Raw genomic sequence first — 26,628 nt, 5'->3', positions numbered from 1 at the left:
GCGCTCCACCTGCCCCGGGACCTGCGTTCCCCTGGGGCCCAGCCCTGCTAGCTCTGCTGAGCCCGCCTCTCTGAGATCGTGATGGAAATGAAACTGGAGGCAACAGACACACACACACACAAGAAAAAAAAAAAAGTAAAAAAAAAAAACAACACCCAAGCGACCAATACTGACGCGCAGAGAGTTTATTGGAAAGTTTCATAACTGCCTGTGCCCTGCCATGTTACAACACTGCACTCATGTGCTCTCGCTGCCTCACTCGTACAGACATACACACAGTATCGCGGCACCAAGAGCGCTCACACACAGAACAGCAGCAGGACGGAAACTGGAAGTGTGGTTGTGCCCTTTTGAGGAGTTTTTGGTGAGTCTGATGCCTGGTCTTTCTGTCTCTTTGTAGAATAATGTAGCAACTGCATGACTTGGGGCATAGCAAGCTCCTTTAGAAGCCCTAAGTGCCTTATGTTCAAAGGAGAAATCTCTCAGAGCACTGGGGCTGAGGCTATGCTGCTACAAGATCCCACCTCGCTTAGTTTGCTGCTGCTCACTCCAGGTTCTGCTCTGTGCCCAGGACAGCCTCACTCCCCAGTGGGGAAGGAGCTAACAGGACCGCGACAGCTCCCTCAGAAAGTATGCAGGCTGCAACAAGAGTGAGCTGCAGTGCAACGACCACTCCTGTCACTGCAAAGCATCTTGTGAGAGCTGTGAGGGCTCAGCCTGGCAGAGAAGAGGGCTGCAGTACAGAAGGACTTGTCTTCTCCTTTTCTGTTTTCATCTGTGATAACTTACTGTCTAGATCCAGGCTACAAGTAGATTTTTTTGTGCTCAAATAGTATCTCAAGGATGATATTACAGGAGAACTGATTTGTTTTTTCAACCATGAGATCTGCCCTCTCTGCATCAGTTATTGAAATATCTCAATAATAGCTAATTTCTTTTGCTACTCACCAAAACTCAGCCAAGCTTCTTGTGTATCAATATCTACTTCCCAAAATTATATTTGGTAGTACCTTTGTGGGAAGTAGTAGCTGAATTGCACAGGAAAAAAAATATATATATTTTTTACCCTGCACTAGTTTTAGTAGTGGTAATAGTATCCACTGTTTGGGTCAGTGCTAATACTCATTGCCCTCTCCAATCCAAAAATCTGAGTACACAAACAAGCACTGCAGCAGACAATATGTAACTTTGCATTTTGGAAGGGACCTACAGCTCCAAATCTGACTTATAGACAAAGGCACTGCTATTCCTGGTCTCTTCCAGATGTGTGAATCCCTCAGACAAACAACAATCTACTGTGTACACAGCCACTAAGGGAAACAAACACAACAATACACTGCTGTATTCTGAGGAATGAGACAAATCAGCCACCAAAAGTAGACACAGCAGAACAGTGCTTTGTTCACAGAGGATGAAGGGCATCCAATTTCTGTGGACAACATAGCCAGCGAGACCAGACTGGAGGTGAAGCTTCCGATAAAAGTGCACCTACCCCTTTAAGGGACACAAGTTAGATAAACCTCTGGCAATAGGATTCCATCTAATTTCATTTTCCACCTAGCTTGGTTGCTTTTGTGTTGCTCACGTGCTGTCAATTCGACAGGCCTTGCAAATGTTATTATCCTGAATTAAACCTCTGCATTTTTTTTAACTCTTTCTTTCCTTGGCAATACTGAAGATTTTGTGTACTGCACCCTAACGATGCCAGCACGCCAGCAGCTACATAATAATATTTCATCTGCCTTTTTTTCCTCTCGAAATCCTCCACTTCATAAATTGATCAAATCCAAAGAGCTGTTGTGCTGGATGCGCCAGCCAGCACTGCAAAGAGAATCATAGAATCATCATAAAATTATAGAATGGCCTGGGTTAAAAAGGACCTCAAAGACCACCTAGTTTCAACCCCCTGCTATGTGCAGGGTCACCATTCAATAGACGGGGCTGCCAGAGCCACATCCAGCCTTGAATGCCTCCAGCGATGGGGCATCCACAACCTCCTTGGGCAACCTGTTCCAGTGTGTCACCACCCTCTGTGTGAAAAACTTCCTTCTAATATCTAACCTAAACCTCCTTTGTCTTAGTTTAAAACCATTCCTCCTTGTCCTGTCAAAAAAAATCTTTTTTCCCTCTGTATGTTGAAACATACAAGGCAGTCAGACTGTTTTCATGCCACCCCATCCTTAGCCAGCACTGGACTCAGCATCTAGCAAGCACACAGCACAAGGGAAAAGCAGCATTCCAGTTTCCTGAAACATTTCTGACAAAGGTAGCAGAGGGCAGGCTTGGTCTATGCTTCCTGCTCCTTCCTATGACTCCACCTGATCAAATGTTGACTTATGATAAAACGAATCACTCTCAACAAGGGTTACCTCACCCGTAATTACAAAGCCCTACTTCACATTTACATTTTGCTGTACATCCTGGCACATCATGGACTTCATGGCATTCATTAATTCAGCCTGAAGAGCTCTGGGGTACTAAGGCAGAACACAGGGTCCGCACTTTGGTATTCCCAGTGAAGAGGAAAAAGGTGAGGTGCAAGGCTACCCAGAGAGCAGGCAGCAGAGATGCCAAGGGAGCCTGGTGTTTGAAGTGCTTGTTTCAGCATATTTCCCAGGGGATGCTGCAGGGCCAGGGTGGCCAGAGTGTGATGCAGTACTCTTCAATGGGGCCTGTAGGCAGCCGCTCCTCCGGAGTCACTGGTGAAGTAATCACAGCCCAGTGACTGAGGGGATGAATGGCAGAGAGCACTCACTATTGTTCCCCAAGAGGGCTGAGAGCCCTGACCAGGGTGGCTGGGAGGGGGAGGCTGGCAGGCAGAGGCCCTCCATGGGCTCTGTAACAAGCTTCTTAAACAGAACAACTTGGCTCAGCACACTTGTGGAGCAGAGGCTCTAAAGCACTATTCCATTAATTTGGTTAATCTCTGTACACGGTATCCTGTGCTAATGTCATTTTACTTGCAAGAAGCTTGCGGCACAAAGGTTACGTGATTTCAACAAAGTCCCACAGCTACCTCAGTGCAGCAGGAAGAACCAGCGCCAGCACCTGCTCCCACCCTCCCACCCTTCCAGCATCTCCCCATCAAACCAGGCCTGTCTCTACTCAGAACTGCTTTCTTTCATATGGGGTCCCACATCCCATGGGTGACTGGTACATCCCTCAGTTTCCACAGAGCCTGAGATGAAGTCAGGCATCCTGCAGGGCAACAACACTGCTTGCCTGGAACTGCCTGCAGGCCTCAAACAACACCAATATATATTGTGTACGTATAATGATCCTGCATAACTCTGCAGTTACTGCTGATGTGCCTGTAACGCCTGCACTAATCCTTTGGGAGCTGGGGCCTTGAAACTGCCAGCAAAATTCTAGGCAGACCTCCTCCAAACAGTTTCAAAAAATGAGATTTGCCTAAAAAAAAGAAAAAAAAAAAAACCTACATTGTATTTACTTAACATTATACCAGTTTCTACAATACAATCTTGCTGGCTTCTTACAAGTTTCCTATGGATTGCGATGAGATGGGAAAGAAAAACAAAAAATAATGTTCATGAGCAGGGACCCTAAGAAATTCACAATATATGAAATCCTTAATAAAGCTGCCAATGCTGTTACCACTGTGGGTCAGCTGTTCTGCTGACAGGTTAGCACTGCGGAAGGAATGGTGCAAGCATGGGGACATAATGAGGAAGAGAATCTGCCATGTCAGCTTTATTCAGCACAGCCTTGGCATGTAAAAAGCGACTGAATAAATACAAATTTTAACTGGAGAAAAAATATTTACATGTATTTATATGTATATGCATATATATCCCCTTCCCTTTTGGGGAAGAGAACAGAAATCGTTACAGAAACGCTGAACAGTGCATGCTCTGCAAGCAAAGAACAAAGAGGAAAAGCACACCTATGGCAGCAAGGAGTTAAAAAGCTCCCCACTGCAGTTTTTCATAAAGCACACCACAAAACTTGGGGCATGCCTAAGCACATGCCAAAGCTCAGGAATTAGTCTTTGGAAAAACCACTCTTCTTAAAGGCGCAGCATGGAAGGGCAGAGGGAGATGAGGCTGTCAGGAAAAGGATGAAGAGTGGAAGGGAAAACGAACCTTATGACTCATCAGTTCCTTTGCTACAATAGTCACATAAAGCTCCTCTATCGTCAGAAAACAAAGAATAAAGAGAATAAAGACAGTATAAAACTACATAGGGTCTATTTACACCCCACCCCCTCCATCCCACTCATTTTGCAGCCCCTGGAGATAAAGGAACTCTCAAGGGCAGTTTCTACCTGGCATTTTTGAGACTGGTCATAGGGCATCATCGGCTTTGCTGGCCGTTTCTTTTACCTCTGCCCTCGTCACAGCTGAGCACTGATTTATAGGGCACAACTGACTTTACTGGGCCCCCTAAGCCTCTGAAAGACTTCCTATGCCCTCCTGAACTGCTGCGACCACCAGTGCTGCCCATCAGAGAACGCTGGCGTTTCTGCTCTGTCAGCTGCACGTGGGGCATGCACACACAAGGTTTCTTTGTACTTTACACTGATAGAAAGAAGAAATGCTGGACCTCCTTCCTAAGCAAGCAGAAGAAGGTAGAACCTTTCTGGATTCTGCTAGAAAGAGGTGACCTGCCCCCCTTGCGACTTCTGCAGCAACACTTCCAAGCACAGTTCATCCTGCAGAACTTCAGACCCTACCCACAGGCACCGCCTGCCTTGGAGATACACCAACTTACTCCAGCTAAGGACAACCATAATCACTACAAACCACAGCAGATCAGGGCCAGCTTCCTAAGCATTCCCTTCACAGTTTGAGCAGCTAGAATGGTCTTAGGAGACTTTCTTAGCAGAAACAGAGACCTGCATTGTGAGCAAAGGACCACCTGAACTACAGCAAACATCCATGTCCTCCCACATCTACTGGACATTTCTTAACTTGCTCATTGACTGTGCCTACCTTTTTCCCTTCCTCTTTCTCCATCATCCTTTGTCACCACGGTCCCTGCTTTCTTGGTTAGCTAACTCTTCAGGAAAAGTTTTAATACAGACAGGGGGAAAAAAAGGGAGAGAATTTTTCAGTTTACTAAGCACAACAACATAATCAGTTCTTAAAATACAGAAGATAGCTACATCTTCTATCCTAGTCCTTCAGGAGATTGAAATTAGGAGACAATTGAAATAGGAATAGGCCCACTACATCCTCTTCTAAAATATGAAGCATCCCATAAGCAGGCAGTTCAGCTCATATTATTCCTCATTATCTCCATGTAGGTTTGGGGAACTAAAGGTAATGTTGCAATCCAAAAGAGCACAGTGGTCATATGCTCTTGGTTACAGGACCTGTGCCAGTATGGCATTCCATTCACATCCCCTCCAGGCATGTGGTGGGCTTCCAAAGAGCAGACGTGCCCATGCCAGGTTTCACTGTTGCCCACTCACCAAATTCACAGATCATTGCAAACAGCATACATCACACAATTGATATGAACTGCGAGGCAAACACACAGCTTCACTGTTAAATGCAGTCAGCCTTGTAGTTGTGATTTAGAACCTGAGGTCTTCAGAATCCTGATCAATGAGCAAATGAAGTGTTTAAAATACTTGGTGCTTTTATTACAAGATCATGAGATAGCAAAAACTTAATCTTACAAAGTAACTGAGCTCATAACGCACATGAATTTTTTTTCTTCCTAAACTCTATATGAATTCTTTCCTAAATTGCTTATCTTGCATAATTTTAATTGGATCCCAGAACACCATGACCTTGATCCAGCAGCTACAGTATCTCAGTGCTGTCATCTACAGTTATATATGGTACAGTACCTTCCAAATCTGTGAACCCTGGGAGATCGGAACTGTGTGCTGCGCGGGGCTATTTTTCTTATACCCAAATATTTTTTTTATTCAAGGTCTTCCAAGAGGGCTCTGATTGCTTTGGAAGGTCACCAACACAAAGAACCCACTCCGGTAACCTGCTGAGTTCCTAATAAACTGCACTGCTGGCCAGCAGTTAGTTACAAGTGATATCCTGGCTTCACAATTAGTGTATGAGAATGTAAGCATGGCTGGAAACAAGAAGCATGCCTTGAGATTACTGCCACCTCCTGTGCATAAGTCAGGAAGGTCGCTCCAGCACTGAGCAATGCAAGAGACAACTCTGCAAATTCAGAGGATCTCTGACTCCAGTGGTACTGTGTGACTGTTACTTTAATGGCACTATAGCTCTCTGGAACAAAACTCACAGCCCTGTAGAAGTCACAAAAGCCTAGTCTTCAGTACAAAGGATTCTTACAGAAAACTGATCTTTCTCCCTTGGGATCACAAGAATATATTTTTTAAAAGAAAATCTGCCAGTTTTTAGAGATAACAGAATGTAACATGTGGCTGTGTATTGGGCTCTGTACTGTTTAGTGTGGTAGAGCTTTCATGAGGAACTCAAAAATAGTGACCCTGTGCGTTCTTTTCATATACACACGCTGAAATGGTCCCTGCAGACTGAGATACTTGGCCATGGAAACAGCAAGGATACAAAAGGCCTTCATCACATAAATGCCTGAGCCATCAGGCTTGCTGCTATAGGGCCAGCAGCTTGGAAGCCCACACAGACTGAGCTCCCAACTCCTAAGCAGAAAGCTGGAAGTACTTATTTCAAGCACTGCTCACAGACACTTTGCCAGATAGCTGGGATCCCAGTTCTGAAAGGCCTGGGACGCACTCCTAGGATGCACGGCTCCTTCATGCAGAAAATCCTAGGCCAAGTGGTGCTGGGCTTGCAGCCAGCAGTTGCTTCAGTCTTTTCCTGTGAAAAATGCTTCATTTTGGGAACATCAATGGAAAGAAGGATAAATTGAAGACTTCTCATGAATGGAGTTGTGGTCAGCTCCACATTCAAACCTGCATCTCAGTTTCTTTTAAGATATTCTGGTCTTTGGAAATAGTCAGACACCAAATGCCACCAAGCCGACATTTTCAAGGCAAGAAACATCAATTGCAGAGGGGAAGCCTAGAGGAGGATGCACAGAGCTTTCCCTCACTGAGAAACTGCAGCCTCAGCCACCTTTTACTCCTACGAAATCACAAGCTCTCTTATGTTAGCCCAAGCCCACAAAGCTGCCTGCCATGCTTCAGCATGACAGTACCTGAAGACCCAAAGGCACAGTGCTGTCAGGCTGGGATATCTCCTCAGCAGTGCATCTCCAAGCGTCGCAATCCAGTGGGCCCAGATGCAGCTGCATAAAACTACAGTGCAGTGCACTTTGCCAGGCAGCAGAACGCTGCACAGGATAGGCAGTACTACAAAATGCCAGACAGGGCCCCAGCCCACCATGACCATCACAGCAAGGCTGGCTGTGCAGCCCACTGGGAAGCAGCATGTGGCCTCCTGACTGAAGGGGTGACTACCTCTTGATCACATTTACAGTTGATCAGAGGCAACTAATGCTTTGCTGGGCTCCTGGAAAGGGGTAGCAAAGGCAAAAGCAAAGCAGCTGGGATGGCAGCTGTGCTCACGGCTTCCATGTGTCACTCCATTTTTGGTGGGCACAGAAATTGCAGGCCCCTCTCCAGTGAACACCCCCTTCACTACATCTTGCTTTTGCTCTATTCCCCACATCTCAGCACTGAACTTGGAGGGCAGTATACTGTCATGCTTTCTTAAAAACTGCTTTTCTTGATCCAGCCCACTCACCATCAGGGCAACAGTCTTTGACCTGCTAGGAAGCCTCAGCAGTGGCCACACAGGTTCTTCAATCTTCTTTGTCAAATCATCCAGAGAAAGCCCTGGCAGCTCTGCCTGCACAAAGGCTGCAGGAGCAAGCTTGCTGTCAGTAAACCTTCAATTTTTGCTCTTCATCTGGTTTCTGCCACAACACACATCCATAAAGGTTTAGTCCCTGCTGTGGTATTTTTGTACTTGCAAACTGTAGGAAGATAACAGAAGATAAATGGAGGCAACCTTTCCCCTCCGCCTTTTCTTTTCATTCTGAATCTCAGAAAGGTCAGATCTGGATTTAAATTTTCCTGCGCAATGTTTTGGCTTGGTTTGTATTTATTCCAAGTGAATTCACCCATTTCTTCTGAGGAATAAAAGGTCATGAAACCACTGAGTTCTCTCCCTCCTAAAAAGGGTACTTTCTTCTAGGGAGTGAATTACCAATGAAACCAAGAAAAAAAAATTAAGCAAAAAATATATTTTGTTCCCACTGGGCAGGTGGAACTGTAATCACAGCTGAGTGTAATTAGAAAATCTGTAAGGATGCCACTACTTTGCATCAATTTTTAAGCAACCCGTTTAATTTGGTTGATGAACTCAAGGTAAGAAAATAAAACTTGTAATTTTTCCTGTTTGTTTATTTAAAAAAAAAAAGGTTGTGTTTCTTTCTGCAGTATTTATTTGTCTATGGAGCATTAGGAGCCAGCTAGTTTTGGAGACTGGAAGAACAGAGGACAGAGAAGGGAGGGTTGGATCACTTCATACACAAAATCAATCCATATTAGCCTTCAGCTATGGAGGAATGAGAGCATCCAGAATTGAACTTTTAGCTCTGACTGAAATGAATAGCTGTTCAAAGCCAGGTTTTTGGTTCATTTACTCCACTTGAATTTTCTTGCTTTGTTTAGTACAAGAATTTATCATGCCATTTGAAATGTAAACATATCTAAACTTATTCTGCCGGAGTAAAACAGAATTTCTTCTGTATTCATTTACTGTAATACGCTGCTTCCTACCCATGCTTTCAACAGAAAATCATCTTGGTTCAAATGTTTTAAAAGAATTTTTGAAAAGGCAAAATGCCTTCCAACACTACTTTAAGAACTCAGTAGCAATGAAAAAAAAAAGTACACGGTTCTAAATATCTTAAGGATGAATCCTTAATGCTGTGTACCTGTCTTTCTCTATGAGAGGACCTAAAATTTTGTTACCAGTTACTGTGTTAAATCCTAGTTAAGATGCTTGATGAAAACATGACAAGTAATCACTTGCATTTATCTACATATTTCTACTATTTTATTAAGAACTGCTATCTCGTCAAAGTCAAATGCTGAAATAGTTGAAGTCCCAACTCAACTCAGAAACAACAAAGTTCTAAAGAAATCAAATTAAAAAAATAATAATTTACAGGCTCAAATCATTTGACTGATTTTGACAATCCTCCTGATTTAGCTTTTGGAATATTATTCAAACCTCAGTGAGGTGATCTGCCCTCTACTGAAGTAGTCTGAGTTGCATTTGTGTGGATTTCAGGGAAAAAAGAGGAACAAAAGTTACTATTTTCTTCTCTCTTTACTTAAAGCAGAACTGAAGGTAATAAATGTAAGATTTCAGCTGCTACATAGGTGATGCTGTTATTTTAGATACAGTTAGATAGGTAAATCAATAGATTGAATATTTGTGCATTTATCTGCACTTTACTGCTATCTGTTTTTTACTGAGATGGTGAATAAAGAAAGAAAATCAAGAATAACATTTGAGATCATTTCTTCCTTGTAAGCTTTCCACAGGAGCTCTGGAAAAGAGATGGGACACTCATGGCTGCAGTGACAGCAGCATAGTAACCTGGAGGTCACAACTGCAAGGTGTGAATAAGAAGCTCTCCGATAAAGGTGAATTCCTGCAGCTTGGCCTTTGCAATTATTAAGCTCATTCAAAATAAGCTAGTAGTAAAAGAGGTAACATTGGTAACATTCACAGGAGAGAAATGCAGACTGCATTTTTTTACAGATGCTGGAGAAAACTGGACATATGTGTGCTGCATGTCAACACATTCTATGAAGCTGAATGAAACTACTGCGCTAGGACATGCTCTGGAAGTGCTTGTTCTCTCCACTGACTGCAAAGAGAATGTAACGTGAATCATTCAGGTACAGATATGGTATTCCAAGCTGTAAATATATCAAATTAGAGGAGGTGCATTTCACTCCCAGTCTCTTACTGCCTCATTGATTAGGAAACAAGTGTAAATAATTTGGCATCCGTTTAATGAATGCTTCACTTCCTTGAGTACATGCTCCAACCCTGGATGAAGAGACCTTAGGGAGCTATCTTTTGTTTACAGGCTCAGCTGGTGTTTCATAAAGGGAAATATTAAATTAGGTGTATTTCCAGGGGAGTCTGCTGTTGAGATTGATCAAAGGTATCACAAGGCACAGAGAAAAGGGTTAAGTACATAAGCCTTCATAGGACAGACTGAACAGAGAGGACAGCCAGCCAGTTGTGATTACTATTAAAGAGAATCTTCTGGAGAGGGAATCGGCTAAGATTTTTAGAGCAGATTTAAGCTGAGTGCAGCACCTGCTCAGAGGGCGGACAAGAATTAAATAATAAATGAAAATAATGCCAGGTCTCTTCTTTCTATTGAAAGAGGAGCGAAAATAAAGCGTGCAAACAAAGCTACAACTTTCCTAGGAACTTCTCGTTATACTAATTATGAAAGGACTGGTTTCTCTCTCCTTGTAAGCACATGATCTTCCTGTTTCTGATTGGGCCTTTCATGTCAAGACTTCTGCACATGATGAATTTGAAGCATGGGATACTTCCATTGGCTCCTATGGGACTGTACACATCCAGAAAGTTAAACGAATGCACAAACATTTACAATGGCCATGGCCTGCAGATGTAAACTGATGGGGTTCTGAAACGTTACGTATGTGCTTCCTATAGTCACTGAAAAAACATAACCAGAATCCTAAGACATTTAAATTATACCACAAGTAAGAGTAAATAGTAAATACAGCTGTGAAAATACGCATGCTGTTGAAATATCAAACTGGAATACAATGCTACACTTAAAGCCATATGCATCACTTAAAGTCTAGTACATTGCCAGCAAGTGAGAAGTTATGGCTTTTGCAGTGAAAAAAAGTAAGTGGTTATGAAACATTAGGTTTGCAGTAGACAGGCACTGTTTTTTCATGAAGCACTGGTACTTCAGTTAGCAAACATTCTCTCAGGGTGCTGGTGATTTGCTCGAGGCACTGTGTCTATATTGCCTTGCATGGCAGGAACTCCAATCAACCTGTCCATCACAGTAAGGTTACAGATTACACAGTGCTTTATAAACAGTTTACAGCAGAAAAAAAACTGCAAATGCTCTACTAGAAACAGGAGCCATGTGCATGTCCAATTGTTTGTTCTGAGATGCAGATGTTTACAATAGCAAGAAAAAGAAGTTTAGCAATGAACAAACCAAAGATGGAGTGTTTGCTGCAATTTTTTAAAAAAATATATCAATGAAGCATGAGGTCAGTGTTTAGTTCTGCTTGCAATGACTGAAACCTCCTAGGAGCAACGTTTGGAGATGCTTATGGGAAAACTTATGTTTAATAACAGATTAGTTGGTAGATTATTAGCTTAGTACACAGCAGATGTGGGTACTTGTTTTTGAGAAGGATGCAAAGTGCCAAAGCAGAGATTTCCTGAGCACATTTGAAATAACATGGGCATAGGTAATGACCAAGTGGTACCCTGATACTTCTCTTTTCCATAGAAATTCAGAGTAATACCCACACCCACACTTTTTGTGGCCTGGGATCTATCACAGCTGCCAGGTTGTCCTCTCTGCTATTTGTGCCCCTGATTTTCTTCTCTAGAAATAGGTAAAAACACCCTGGAAATCCTTGAAAAACAGGTGCAACATGAGGGAAAATGATTTATCTACCTTTTATCATAAAATGATAGAATGGCCTCGGTTGAAAAAGACCACAATGATCATCTAGTTTCAACCCCCCTGCTATGTGCAGGATTGCCAACAACTAGACCAGGCTGCCCAGAGCCACATCCAGCCTGGCTCTGAGTGTCCTACCATCTGTATCCAGTTTACAGATGAAGCTAAATTCTGCTGTGGGCTACAATGACTAGGGCACAAATTCCCAGCAGAGCTGCAGGAGGAATCATAACCATGTAACCCTGGTAGCCTAGAATAAGAAAAAGTAATCACTGTAGCAAAATCCAGCTACCACTGTAATGGAGCAGCACGGAGTAGGCATTCCCACCCCTTAGGGCTTGATATAAATTCAGAAGAAAGTATGCATTACTGCCCAATAAATCAGAATTGAAGTTTTAAAGAGCAAACCCTTTAGAAAAGACTTCTTTGCTTAAAAATCACAGAAAAGGGGGAAAAAACAAACAAACAAACAACAAAAACCTGAAGTAATGGCAGTTTAACTCCTGCAGCTCAGTGATAAACTAAATAATTATCTAAGAGGAAATGAGTCTCTAAATATATGATCAGAAAGAAAACTGGTGATTGCTTTCCAAGAAAATTTAAAAGCTGCTTTGAAAAAATAAAAGCTACCATATGTGATGATAGTATTAAAGAAAAACAGAACCTCAAGGACAGGTTAAGAACATTTACTTTCCTTTCACATAAACACACACACACACACACTCCCATATACGCTCTCCATTAATGACTGATGTTTACTGAAAGTCATTTCAATAAATCTGTCTCCCTTCCTATCTAAAAACTTTGATCCTCAAATGCAAACCCAATTCTAGCACTGATCATTAAGGAATCTGAGACGGCTGTGCCCAAGCACCTCTGCAGAAACAACTGCAGCTGTTTAAAGATACCACTACTACTCAGCTGTTTGGTGCTGCTTCTCACCCCACCCACACATACATATATATATATATATCAATCATATATAGGTCATTTGGGAATTCCTCATATGCTTCAGTGCACAGGCAGCTGGGGCGGTGTAATCTGCTTCTGCAACGCTTGTCTGACTGTGCTCTTGGTGAGCAGGATCTGACTTATTCAGCTCAAGGTTACCACAATGGGTAACACCAGATCTTTTGCACCACCCGTGCTGGCTCTCTACTTCAAGGCTTTTTTCCCAAGGAGTTGTTTAGAGGCTCCTCTCAGAGAGTAGAAATTCAAGCAATTTTCTATACTTCTTTCTCACAGCCCTTATTCAGCTGTAAGGAGATTCACCACAGAAAGTTCATGCAAACCAATTTTTAAGCTGCACTAAAGCTCGATGGGGAGACTGACACAAACTGATGTTAAAAATTACAGAGAATTGCGTTGTCATACAAACTGATCTGAGCAACAATGAAACACAGTAGGATCTGCATGACATATTGGAAGGGAGATGCTAACTCTACTCTGTCCAACAAAAGGTGCCCGAAACTGGAAACATTTTCCCACTGCAGATAGTGTTAGAGGAAATTTTGCTTACCTGCTGAAGGGAGAAGAAAACAGGACTGAATAACTGATAGTGAAGACTCTGTAGCAGGTATCCAAGAATCACATGAAAACTCTTGACAGGTGATACAATTTGGTTAAAAAATTCATCCCCTTGTAAAAAAGGCAGCTCTGCAATAAAGAGATGAACAAAAAGTAGCATTGCACATACTGTTATTCTAGGAATTGTTTCTCCATTGCGCACTAATAACCTCACACACATCACAAACAGAAGTGAAACAACTGCAATACTCAGTTCACATATCTCATATCACATATCACTGACATAAGTAAACATTTCTTTAATTTTCCCTTCCCTGCTTCGTTTTCCTTAAGAGGGAACCAACGCATTGACACCAGCTCTAGGTGCTGTGTTTATCACTGAAGTGGAGAAGCCACTTTCCATTAGCATACACACTGCAAGCAGTTCTGCGTCCAAGAACAAAAGAAAGGTTTGAAATAAGCTTCATAGTCTGCAATGATCACCACCTTTGGAGAGAAGCTGTCCTGTAAGACCTGGAAAAGTATTACATGCCTCAATTAAAAATAATGGAAATTCTTGCTTTAGGGCTTCAAATAAGGGTTGTAATGTCTGTCTGCCTGTCCACAGCTGGTCTTGAAGTGAGATGCTTACAAACACAATAAACAACCCTAGAGTGGATATCTTCCTGCAGCATAGAATTTATTCTTATGTGACTTCTATCCCAATATAATCACCTTCATAATTAAAAGACTATTTTTTTTTTAATCACTGGCCAATATATACCAAAAATACTAAATAATAATAATGATGATGATAAAAACAATTAGAGATCTACATATACACAGACTCAGCACACACATGCATACACATTCTGAGTTCAGTTTTTCAGCACATTGTACGTGGCATAGTCATTTGTACCAGCTCCACCACACTGCTAAATATAACTAGCAGCAATATACAGAGTTCATTCTCAACTCACTTAAACCTGGGTATAAAACAGTCCAGCTTTAGTTTCCTAGTATTGCATACACACTTTGTAAGTCACTTCTACGTTTTAAAAAGCTGTACTTCTTACTAACATTAATCTTCTGTGCCTTTGAGAGAACCAAATAATCACAGAATCATAGAATGGCCTGCGTTGCACACAACGATCATCTAGTTTCCACCCCCTGCTATGTGCAGGGTCACCATCCACCAGACCATGCTGCCCAGAGCCACATCCAGCCTGGCCTTGAATGCCTCCAGGGATGGGGCATCCACAGCCTCCTTGGGCAACCTGTTCACCAACCTCTGTGTGAAAAACTTCCTCCTACTATCCAACTTAAACCTCCCCTGTCTCAGTTTAAAACCATTCCCCCTTGCCCTATCACTATCCACCCATCCTCAATCCTTGATCATCCTATATTCTTGCCTTCTGTCTGTTCTAGGGTATGCTTCCACTTTCTCTTTTACCACTTGTTTTAGTCCAAGTCAGAGGTCTTAGTTTAAATAACTGTGTACAAAGCCAGGAGTTTTACACTGCAATGTGTTAAGGAATGCACACTCAAGCAGCTCAGCACTCAGTTTGCAGAATGGGAGAAATTATCTAAGCTTGAAAGCTTGTAAGGAAGTGGCATTCTGCATACATGGGGGGCAAGGTAGAGAAACTGGCCTTTTCAGCAACACCCATACATCTGAAAGATGACAAATGAACATATTTCATGTGAGATATTTCACATAAATGCTTAAAAAAGGTAAGAACACCATACACTGCTTATGAACATCCTACGCCAACAAAAACTGCAGACATAGACAGGAGTTGTCCAAATACATGAAAAATTTTGTTAAGCAAAGCAACCTGTATTAGGGCAGAATTTTCTTGGTTTGGCTGGCTTTGCAGTAGAAGCACCTGCCAAAACCACAGCGGTTAGGACACAGACGTCCTTCAAAGCCACAAACAGCTCAGCTCTGCTGAAAGTGGATATCATCACAACACCTCTCTAAAATAATAGGTGTTGCCATGAATTTCGGCTTTATTTCCACCCTGCTTAAAAGACAAATTGAAAAAAAAAAAGATTCTTTATCTCCTTTCTAATTTAAAGTATATGAGAATTCCCACTGAGATTGGACAGAAAGTGCAATAAGAGCTATTTGGTTCACAGATTAGATGCTTACAGGTATGAAAATATTGTTGTGCATGGAGATTCTGCTTTGACACTTCAGTGCCAGCAAATAAGAACATCTTCCACACTGCCTATAACCTGTGGTAATTTGATTAGCTGGAATAACAAACCAAAACCATACCACAATTTTTTAGGACTGGGGGGGAGAAAGTACTTCAGGGCAAAGATCCTCAGCCATTTTGATTGATGATCAAAGCTCAGCCATTCCTTAAATGTATGAAGCATCATTTCTTTTTAAACTTGTGAATTATATTTATTTTGCTCTCATCCAATATCCTGCACATTTCAACCTATTTATAGGCTCAGAGGAAATGGAAAATGAGAATGCATGAGGAAAGTAAATAAATAAATAGATAGATAGATCAGCCCACAGTGCTATAGTACGGAAGCTGTAGGACATTTTAACTAAGTATTAGTATTTGTTGCACCAGTGGAGCAATCAGTGTGTTATTTGGGTAGTAGAGCCGATCAGGAATTCATACAGCTTTTTATTAGCAAGCATTGATACCATGCCTTAAAGCAGGCACTTCCCAGAGGTGAGTTTTAGAATCAGTTTTGTTTTCTAAGGCACAGCATCACTTACAGACCCCCAGGCCTTGCTACAGGGAAAGCAGGAACAAAAATCCTTGAGGACAATCACCGCGGATGACCCTAAACACTTTTGCAGACACAGCCGTCACTTTGCTGCTTTAGGGCCTGAGATCTCCCAGCCAGCACGGAAGGAGACATGAGCCCAGAGGAGTGCAGATCCCAGAGCACACTCACAGATGCAGTACAAACATGGACTAATGTAGCTGCCCTCTTTATCTACATGACTAGCTTAGTCATGAATGTGAGTAAAACTAATTCTTTTCCAGCAACAGGAACTTGTTTGGCCAAGGGAATGCCGGCTCCTACTTAGGACTGACAGCAGGGGCTGCAGTAAATCCCTCTTTCAGTTGAGCTGACACAGTTGCCCAGTGATGCCTCTGCTTAGCCAGCTGCAGTCAGAGGAATCAGTCACGGACCAATTTGTGGTATTACTGTGCACGTCATTCAACTCAGCTATGAGTGACTGTCAAATAACTCCCAACATTTCAGTAACTGCAGTATGCAAGGTGCTAGCCAAGAACCAAAATGCTAGATGGAAACTGATTATAACTATAGCCAGCCTGGCATGATGGAGGTCTGCTGCCTGAAAACCCACAGCAGAGCATTACGGGCCTTCTCCTGTTCAAAGATGTTCTGACCACACTGACCAGGAGGAACATTGGTGGCTGGAAATGCAAAGGCTGGGTCACTGCTTCAGTTCTGTAAGCTCAGGTAAATCAAGCAGAAGTGTGGAAAGAAGTAAGAAGGCACCGATTTAAAAATACAGTTCATACTCTCCACTTTTTCTGTGTGGGGGTTCTTTTTGGTGGTGGATAAGTAGCATTTCAGTCTATGAAGCAACTGACATTTGTGCTCTCGATATTCCCCTCCCTGGCTATTTAATAAACCAGCATACATCTGGTCCCAAGCATCAAAACCACATGGTTCAACATATGCTATAGCTGCTACCCAGGCACCCTCATTTACTGTTTTTTTCAGACTAATGCGGGATTTGTAGGTAAAAAAAAATGATGCATGTATTTCTTTTTGCCAGAGATAAAAGATAACTGTACTTCCTCTGCACTTTATTTAAAGATTAATTTTCTGTAGGGAAAAAATGTCACTTTAATTAAGCTAGAATTCAAGCCATAAATTCAAATTATAACAGAAGGATGAATTCTGATGAATTCTGGCTACAGAAATCAACAGGAAAACCCTTGTTGACTTTCCCTGGGGCAACACTGTACCCCAGACAAATAATGATTGTTTTTAATACTGACTTCTTGTAGCTGAAATCTTTTTGCTGACCATCTGTTTCTGTTCCACGTATCTTTCTGAGTTTTCTGCTGCAGTAGTGACAATCTGCTTGTGCATCTCCGAGGACGTAAACTTAGGAAGACAAAAACCCAAAAGGAATATCTTCTCCTCAAAACCCTTGGTGTTACCCTTATAAGAAGTTGGAGGAAAACTCATAGAAAGCTCTGCACCACAATGGGTCAAATTTTATTCCGTGGAGACAAAGGAAAATCTAGAATGCGTACCAAGAACAAGAACAAAATGTAAGGGGCTATTAATAAAATTAACTTAGTCCAAAAATATCAAAAGATATCCTATCTTTCCTTAGATTGCAACCTTTTCCATCCTGAAAACTCCTGCTTAAAATCTCTTTCATTCTTTGTTTGCCATCCCTTAAATCTCAAGCACAAAGACTAGCTGACAGCACAGACCAAAGTGGTGCTTTCATGGGGTTCTGCCTGTTACATGTGGGACCAATTCCACCAGAAAAGAGCCAGACTGCTGAAATTGAGCTGTGCAGTAAATCCCCTGATTTGTTACCCAATAATGCAAATGTTTCATCAACATTACTTAAGCAAAAACATTTCATAAGCGAAGCTGCAAATGCAGCTGCACCACTGCCAGTGTTCTCATGGTGCCAGAAGGCTGTGAGTTGCATCACAGAGGTAAAACAGCATCACATTTGTGAAGGGGTGATTGCCACATGACAAAACAGTCCAAAAAAAAACAACCCAAAAGCTGTGCTCCTCCAGATCATAAATGTCATTGCAGACTGCCATTTCTAAACCCTTCTGTACTGTTCTGGTTTTGCTTTTAATGACCACAATAACAAAATGCTTAACGTCTGCAGAAAAAGACCGGAAAATCCTATTCATGTGAATCATTTCTATCTATGTTCACATTTGATGTATTACTGCTTAGGTTTTACCAGTTGTCCATTTATAGAACTCCCACCAGAAAATCTGTGTATTCTAATACAAAAAATAAGGTTCAAGTAGCTCAGGGTAGAGTTCTTCTGGGGAACACCACCATTTAACTAAACATTGTTAGCTCCCTTCAGCTTTCTCAGGTGAAATAGAAAGACCTTTCCCGTGCTTCCATTAAAGCACTCAAAGTTATGAATTTTTGACACAGCCTTTGAATGGTTTTACTAGGAAATGATGCAGTTGAGTATAAGCAAGAGAATATAATGAAGGATTTTAATGGAGCACCTGCTGGGTCTCCTTTGCTGGCTCAGTCACCTAGGGGAATCTTGTCGATAGGGACCATCACCTCATTTACCCCTTAATCTGAAAACTGAGCAAATTAAGGCAAGGTCCAACATTCCCCTCAAAGAAGAGAGGCACTTTGCTTCAGCTGCATCTTCTTTTCAGTAAAGCATCCATTTTTACCTCCATTCTCATTCCTAAACACTGCAGAGAGGTAGAAAAGCAAAAGAAAGACATTTTCATTTCCCTCAGCTATTCATAAGCCATTCTGCCCACAGCCCACCTTGCCCTGACACCCCTGCCAGCCCCATGCTCAGCCACCAGCTGTGGAGGTGCCAGAGCACATTTACAGCAGCTGCACCTAAAACATATGTGAAAAGCATTCACAGCAAAAAGCAGCTTCCTATGAGAACAACAGCAGGCCTCTACGGAGGGATTAAGAGACTGATGGATCCCAGACAACTGAGAGTCATGAGCAGCTAAGAGGAACAAATCATTGCCTTCTCATCCAACTCATGGCTTCTGGCAACGAGCAAGCTTTGGAAGAAGCAAAAGGAGAGGCAGAGAGAGGCATCTGACAGCAGAACTGAGCCAAAAGCCATTTTCAATACAGCAATAACATTGAATCCGCATGGAAAAAAGAAACGACAAGGTCATGACTCGTGATAGTCCTTGACAACTTAATTTCTCTCTTTTCACAAAGCTGTAGACTCTGCTGAGCATGCTCTAAGGCCCAGAGACATTAACATGAACTTCTCCAGTCATATCACTGGGATTCTGGCTCATAACTTTTCTGAACTGGGCAAAAAAACATGTGAAATCTCACAGTTCCTCATTTTCAGGATTACTGTGTTGGAAAAAGAGAGTCCTGTCTTTGCATGGATAGCACCCCATGGTCATGCGTACTCTCTCTATGTGCATTAGAAACATTTTCTTTCTGGAAAGAGAAGTTTAAGAAATTACAACACTGTTACCCCTTCCCTTCCTCTACCAAATCAGAGATTGCAGATGGGACATGTCACGTGGGTCTCTTTTGGTGCAAAGCCCTACGGTTGCAGGTTTGCTGCCAAGACAGGTGAGGCTCCGGTGAAGCTGCCAGGTGCAATAGGGAGATCCTTTCTACCAGCCTTGCTGATGTTGAAGAAGGGTAGCAAATAGATAAAGGCAGTGGTTTAAATTTCCTCTGATGTTTCTACTATATGATCAGTAGACTTCTACCAACGCACAACAAGCAGCTGCTTAGTCAAAAGCTTCTTGAGTAAAACCCATATAAGGAGAGCAGGGCTCTGCAGTTGCACCTACTGTTGCCCTCAGAGTGCACACCTGAGACCCCAAAAAGCCTTGGAGAATAGATGGAGAAAATGAAGTAAGTTCTTGATTAGTGAGGACAATATGCCTGGATAGCAGGGAGTAAAACAGCACCAGGAGGAAATAGACTGGATCTCAGATGGCTTTATCCTTCCTCCTGAAACTAGCCAGAGGCTGGATGTGCTGCAACTGGGTCAGGACAGGGTGCAGGATATAGGGAAGGACTTTATGGGAAATAAAAAGACATCAAAAAGAAAAGAGAAACAGAAGTACAATTACAGGACCATCATAAAATTCAGCTAGATTCAAAGCGGTCATAATTTTGTGCCATCAATAATTCAAAGCCCTACAATGCAAATATGAGGGAGCTGTAACGTTCCCCCAACATCACCCCTTCGGACAGTTAGGGAAGAGGCACACAGAGCCCCTAAAAAATGTAACATTTTCCAGTAATGATTACAGTGAGGAGATGTTAATCCCCAAAAGTATCAACTGCCTGAGAGGTGCTCAGGCTCTGGAAGGGACGCTTGTCAGTGACTGATCTGTGGAAAAGCTCTATGATCATTAGCAACACCATGTGAGGAAAAGCAGAAGTAGAGTTGTGCTGGATTTAAATTTTTCTGCACTGGGTACACAAGGCATTTTTTATTGCCACCAACAGAGACTGACTGGGTCAGGAGCCAGGTTTTTTTGATACCCCTCTGAAGAATGTGTGGCTCCGAGGAGAGGTGGACTCTTCTCTTCTGAGATGTCAAGGAAGGTACCCAAAGATTCTCAAAAGCACAAACACACCCTGAGTATTTTTGCTTAGTTCCTAGCATTCATCACCTTGAAGGCCACATGTGCCTGCTCTCAAGGTCTCCACAGCAGTTAATGCAAAATACAGCTTCACAAAGGAAAGGAGTGCTTCTTCCACATGCCCGGGACAGAAGTCATCTCACTACAGCTACAGCTGGCAGTTCCCCTGTACTTTTAGATAACCTCTTAATTTTCCAAAACTGATTATGATGTACTCAGAGGTACAGGATTTGATCCAGATGAAGCACTTGTACTGGAAGTACATTCGGCTCCCAAATTCTGGCCAAATTCTGGGGGCAGAGAAGAAAGAAATGAGGTGAAGAAGAGGATATTGAAGGATTCAGAGCAAATAGAAGCTGTGCCTTTGAGTTCAGTGCAATCTGAGCAGGTTATTTACCAACCTCAGTCTCCAGGGTCTGAGGCTCTCTGCACAGCTCCCATGGCCATCTCCACTGGGTGAGAAGAGTGCAGTCTGCCAGCAGCAGATCAGCTGAGCAGCTCAATGTGGGCGGATGGTGAAAACAGCAGTTTGTACCCTTCCTCTCCTGCATTTTGCTCCTCACATTTTATTCCCTTTCCTGCAGGCGGGGGAGGAGAGAGAGCTGCTTGGACCTCCACATGTTCAAAGAGCAAATGAGATTCGCTTTATAATTGCTTCCTGATTCTCTGCGTGAGCAATCTGTCCTCAACCAGACAGATGGCAACTGCTGCTGCACAGCTGCTCCAGCATGGGCAGGGCTGGCGGGTGAACAGCAGGCTGGTGGGATGCTCCTTTGGCTCAACAACCCCACAGAATCCAGGAAGAAAACCCCGACTGTCAGCCAAAGAGAGCACAGTCTGTAAGTCATTCCCACAGGATGGCTGGTGGTTCATCAGAGACTAATTTAAAGCATACTTGTTCATTAAGACATAGACCATACCAGCCAACAATGGGAACACATCAGACAGTCAAAGGAAGCTACAGATTCCCACCAGTGCTACTTGTGAACAATCTCCTCACCAGACCTCCTACTTTCTATTAACTGGGAATGCATATACATATACATGTGCATATATATATATATATATATATATATATATATATGTACTTTTTGAGTGTGTATTTTTGTGTACTTAAATAAAGACTAATACAGTGTAGTCCTGTTCATAAGTTGCGTAGGCACTATCACCACAAAGTAACTGAAGAGCAGCTGCAGCACTAAGTCTCTCTTCTGTCACTCCATATACAAGGTACAGCATCCCTTTGTCAGCCACCATAGCACTGCTTCGTCTCAGCCTGCCTCTGTTATGGGCATATGAGTGTAACAGCCTAAACAGTGCTAAACTGGTGTCAGCCAGACCCAAAAAAAAAAAAAAAAAAAAAACCCCACACCAAAACAAACGTATAGAAAAATACAAAAGAAAGAAAACACGGTCCTTGATTCGCCAATAAAAAAGAAAAAACAAAAAACAAAAGCCAAGAAGTTTTCCCCATTCTCCTCCATTCCATAAAAGCAATGAGTTGTCCCAGACAACCAGCTGGATCCTAACATAGCTAAAGTTTTATACAACTTCAAAAGAGAAAGATACCATCACCCAGAGAAACAAAAACAAAGAAAAAAAACTCTTTAATTTGCCATTATGTGTTCCTGAGAGATTTGACCCTTGATTGTAATGTCACATTCCTACCAAAATTTCCATGACAGTTAAGATTTTTACACATGAATGGATGGATGAATTTGTTTCCAGCAAAGGAAGTCATATCACCTACCTAGCTGCACAGAGCTCTGTGAACTTTTGGACTGTGTACCAAAATATGTGGTAAAAATCCATAACAAATGAAGCTCCCACACATTAGCTTCTCACCAAGCAGAGAGGAAAAGAGCTGCTAGAAACCCAACATTGAGCATTTAGAAAATGAACATTTTGCCAACGAATACATTCATCAGGCTCACAGCATCACTCCAGTTCTGCTCCAACACAATTGTTACGCTGGTGTGAAATGCATGTACTGAAATCTCTCCAAGCTCCTGCTCAGACACTATGATATGCTGCAAGCAGGTCCCCTGGCAGATGCAGGTGGCAGGTTTAAAGCAGGCACCAGCTGCAGCAATCCTGATGCCCAGGGCAGGAGAAGAGCACCATGGCAGTACCATCCTCTACAGCAAAGCAAGCATATGCGAGAACAACTCAAGGCAAAGGAACAGCAGCAACTGTGTGGGGAACAGAGGAGCTCTGTATTTAAACTGTCTATAGCAGGCTTGGACATGTATGATCACACAGTGTACCTCCTTTGAGTAATTCAGCAGAGGCTTTCTTGTACCACCCAAGAGTTGCAGCGAGAATGCAAAGCTACAAACCTTAATGTGCCACCGAGCACTTACAGCTTTCCACAACTCCTCTGTAACCAGGTAACAACCCTGTGTAAGCAGCAGGAGTCACATCCAGAACAAATACAAATGCTTCTTCATCAAAAGGTAGCCCCGTTGGGGATCCATGTTAGTTGGTTACTTTCATGCTCCCGTGAAAACAAGGGAAGCACTGGAGATCCAGTATCACAAGTCATCGAACAGCAACACAATTCAGATCTCAGATCCAACAGCACAGCTCAACCATAGATCGTTAAACCAAACTATGGGAAATCTTATGAAAACCCAGCATTACAATAGCAAAATTAGGTGATAAGCAAAGAGAAGGAAGAGTCTGGACATGAAGGCTCACTGTGAAGCTTGTCAAAACTCTGCTGGTGGACAATGTTGGCTGGCCAGTGCTTTAATGGTGAATTTACCTGGAGCCATCTGCATAGTGCTGATAACAGAGGGAATTTTTGCTAGGGTTTCAGCATTCACATTTGAGCATCAGTTGTATAACAAAGACAGAAAAGTGAATCAGAACGGAGATCCTGAACAGTGATGGCCAACACTGGCAGCAGTTATCTTCAGCGAGCAAGGAATACATATGTTAATGGAAAGGAACTGCAACCTGAAGCTGCTCCAGCTGCAGTCCCTAACCTCTACCAGTGCTATCACTTAATCTCTGCTGAATTAGCAGTGAAAGCACTGCTCTACCCTTTCAGAGAACAATGCTGGAAAGCTGCCAGAGGTTAACAGGCAAGGAAAGTGTCAGGGAAAACCCCCCAAAGAACACAAACCCCATACTTGAAAGCTATTCAGAAGACTGATGCAAGCTGAGGCATTGCCTCTCACACTTAGTTTAGGAAAATTTCTCACAGGCACTTGCACCTTAGTAAAAATTAACTACAAGTTGGACATTTTTTTCCTCCAAATTTTATCAAGCAGGCTCCCAAGCATTTACGAAACAGCAAAAAATAGTTGCATTAAAGCATTTTTAATTATTACTGTTTTGCATTAAACTGTGGGGGTCTCAGCCATAGACCAAAATCTCCCTGAGTTAGGTGACGTGGGAAGGCAGTACAAAAAGATTATTTTAGCAGAGGCAAAAACAGAAGCATATGTTCTCCCAGGATATGTTCTAGGCACAACCCTTCATGGGTAATTAGAGTAGCAGAAGAATTTCCACATAATCTCACAGCAGCAAGCTAGACAACATGGAATTAAAAAGAAAAAAAATCTTCCTTGTATCCCTTCGTTTTCAAACAAAAAGTGAGAAAAAAGGCTTTTGTCAGGCACCAGGAAAGACCAGCAGACCCCAGTTGTTTTGCACTGAGCCAGCGTTTGGCTCTGAAGACCTCACCAAGATAACAGCAGCACAGCTGCCCTGTGGCAGGACAGCACTGCCCCACTGCTCATGGGAAGCACATGTGGCACATTTGCCCCTGTTTAAAGGCAACTTCAAAATGAAAGGCAACTTAGAAATGACTGCCCTGACTCCAATTTAATTCTGATGGCTAGGAAGTTGAAAAGGTATTATTAATACTATATTGCAGCTATAAGTTCTGTTTTTTACTTCTGCATGTTTGCCACATAAATAAATATACACCAGAAATGTCTTTGTTTTGCTGGAATATGCTTGGGTGATGGTTGGCGGCTCTCATCTGTTAACTAAAGGGCAGGGGAAGAAACATACTCTCTCTAAAATATTATTTCTGTGGTTATAATGATGCTCAAAGAAGATATACACAAACAAAAATAGCCCTCAAAGGTGAAAAATAAAATAAATAGAAAGGAATGCTCCCTCCCCTACAGCTCCCCCAGATCCATTCTTTTCAGCAATCTGCAGGCAGAGCTTCAAGAGCTGGAAGAATCTGCTGCTTTCCCCAAGCAGTGAGACTGGGCCAGAAGTCTCCAGGTTTTGAAATTCAAAAGCCCCTCTCACCTTAACTGATTTACTGTGGTCATTGAACCCAAGCTTCTAGTTTTAAAAAAAATCAAGCATATAAAGAAGGGCACAACCCTCATGCGTATTAGTTCCTCATTTTTACTTCACTGCCTTGCTGGAGGGAGAGCTGGAAGGCAGTTTTCCATCTATGCCATCCTGGCACCACAGCCTTGCCGTGGTGTCAAACCTGCATCTCCCACTTGGGTGCCAGGGCTGCACAGCGTTTCAATGAGGTGTACCACGGTGCAGCAGGGCCCATATATCTGTGTCCTCCCTCAAGTTCCTTCATGCATAAAGGCTGCAGCAAATATTTCCCTCATGTATCCTCAAGCTTGCTATATGAGCTCTTCCACTCTGTAGAAAATAAAAGACCTCTAGAAAGCCCAGCATCCTTAATACAAATGGTCTCATCTTCTACACTGCTGCACATTTCCACTCAGTAACATCAGCCACAGACAGACACGTCCCCTGAGAGTCACAGGTTTACTGTAGTAATTTACAGCTTTTAAACAGATGAAACTGGAAAGTAATTGGAGAAGGTGGGGAAGAGGACAGGATAGGAATTAGGACAGCACAAGAGTTGACTGTCAGTGCTGCAGGCATTAGCTACAGCACGAGCAGTGTTTGCATACAAATGCCCCAAGAAAACGGTACACAGCACTGCCCGTGGAAACAATTTATACCGGGAAAGCAGTTCAAAAAAGAATCAATACTTTTAGCTACTCTAAAAGCATGGGTGTTACTCACCTTCCCAGCACTTGCTCTGACAAACTCTTTCTGAAGTGCTTCCCAGACTTCAGCCCAGCTGCTAGCACAACAGCATAAATAAGCGCTGGCTCATCGCATCCTGCTCAGTGCTACAGAGCAACCCACCAGCACCAACACACCTCTGCATCTGCCAGCCCCGGAGCACAACAAAACATTTGGGTTCCATTTCCGCAGCAAGAAGTTGTAAATTCACAACTAAACAGACTGCTGCCTGAAGAGGACCTGCATCAGGCCAAAGGTGTTTTGTTTTCCTTTCAACGTTAAGAAGATAGGGGTTTTGCTGCAGAATCAGCAAAAAAAAAGAAGAAAAAAAAAAAAAAAAAAGTTGTTTTTAAAATCTAAGCAAAGTGATTTTCTCTTAACTAACTTCAAATGTCCCCTATGACTCTGGCCACCCTGACCACTGGCACCATCCACGCTTTATTTGAGCCCAGTGCAGTATTCCTCAGAGGTCAAAACTGTCTTCAAACTCCACTAAATCCACTGTTATTTCCTGTTCTTTAATCTATCAGCTTAATAAATCTGCTCCATTATTGCCTCATTTGCAGAGGCAGGCAAGAGACTGCACAGCACAGCAGATGCAGAGAACTTTATTAAAAACAAAAGGACGAGGGAGGGAATCTAAGCAAATGCTTCAGTTTGTATCTAAGATCTTGAAACACATGCCCAGAGCTGCAGGAGCCAGCCAAAGTAGTGGCAAAAGTTTCTGAGGGCTTTAGGTCCCTCAAGAAGCTCTTTTCATCACTGTGGCCACCCTAAACCACAGCACACCACACCTCTAGCATTTATATGGGATAATACAGCAGAAGTGCTGGGTTGCACCCAAAGATCAAACCACAGGTAATCTAGCCCCGTGGTATGTAAATATAGCTCAATAGCAGACATGGATAAAAGCCACTCCGAGCTCTCCAGGGCTCTGCCAGATGTATCTAGCCAGTCTCTGGAAAGCTCAGATTGAATGACTACAAATCCCAGTAGATATATATATCATCTGTTTCATTGCCTGCATTTCCTGAAAGAGTACAAAGCAAAAAGCACTAAAGGGTACATCCCTTTACGTATGTCTAAGTCGTGT

At 42.6% G+C, this 26,628-nt stretch overlaps 1 protein-coding gene and 1 long non-coding RNA gene across 8 annotated transcripts in view; one reads left to right on the top strand and one right to left on the bottom strand.

Moving 5' to 3' along the window:
• PRR5 (proline rich 5) overlaps nt 1-26,628 on the bottom strand; it is an 85,724-nt gene that overhangs the window by 50,323 nt on the left and 8,773 nt on the right. For all 6 annotated transcript variants that reach the window (XM_048933965.1, XM_048933966.1, XM_048933968.1 and 3 more), the window contains one exon: nt 13,178-13,314. The gene's annotated coding sequence lies outside the window, so the exon portion shown is untranslated. The remainder of the gene's footprint in view (nt 1-13,177; nt 13,315-26,628) is intronic.
• LOC125688229 (uncharacterized) lies at nt 221-21,527 on the top strand. Of its 2 annotated transcripts, XR_007374661.1 has the most exons (6): nt 221-364; nt 5,905-8,308; nt 9,487-9,598; nt 9,717-9,856; nt 13,519-17,456; nt 21,092-21,527. It is a non-coding gene; the product is annotated as an uncharacterized LOC125688229 (long non-coding RNA). The 2 variants fall into 2 exon arrangements; XR_007374660.1 differs by lacking the exon at nt 21,092-21,527 and having other exon boundaries at nt 13,519-19,068.

This window comes from Lagopus muta, chromosome 1 (genome assembly GCF_023343835.1).
Source record: "Lagopus muta isolate bLagMut1 chromosome 1, bLagMut1 primary, whole genome shotgun sequence".
NCBI lineage: Eukaryota > Metazoa > Chordata > Aves > Galliformes > Phasianidae > Lagopus > Lagopus muta.
The sequence above is the reverse complement of the archived record's forward strand: the minus strand, read 5'-3'. Positions and strand labels throughout refer to the sequence as shown.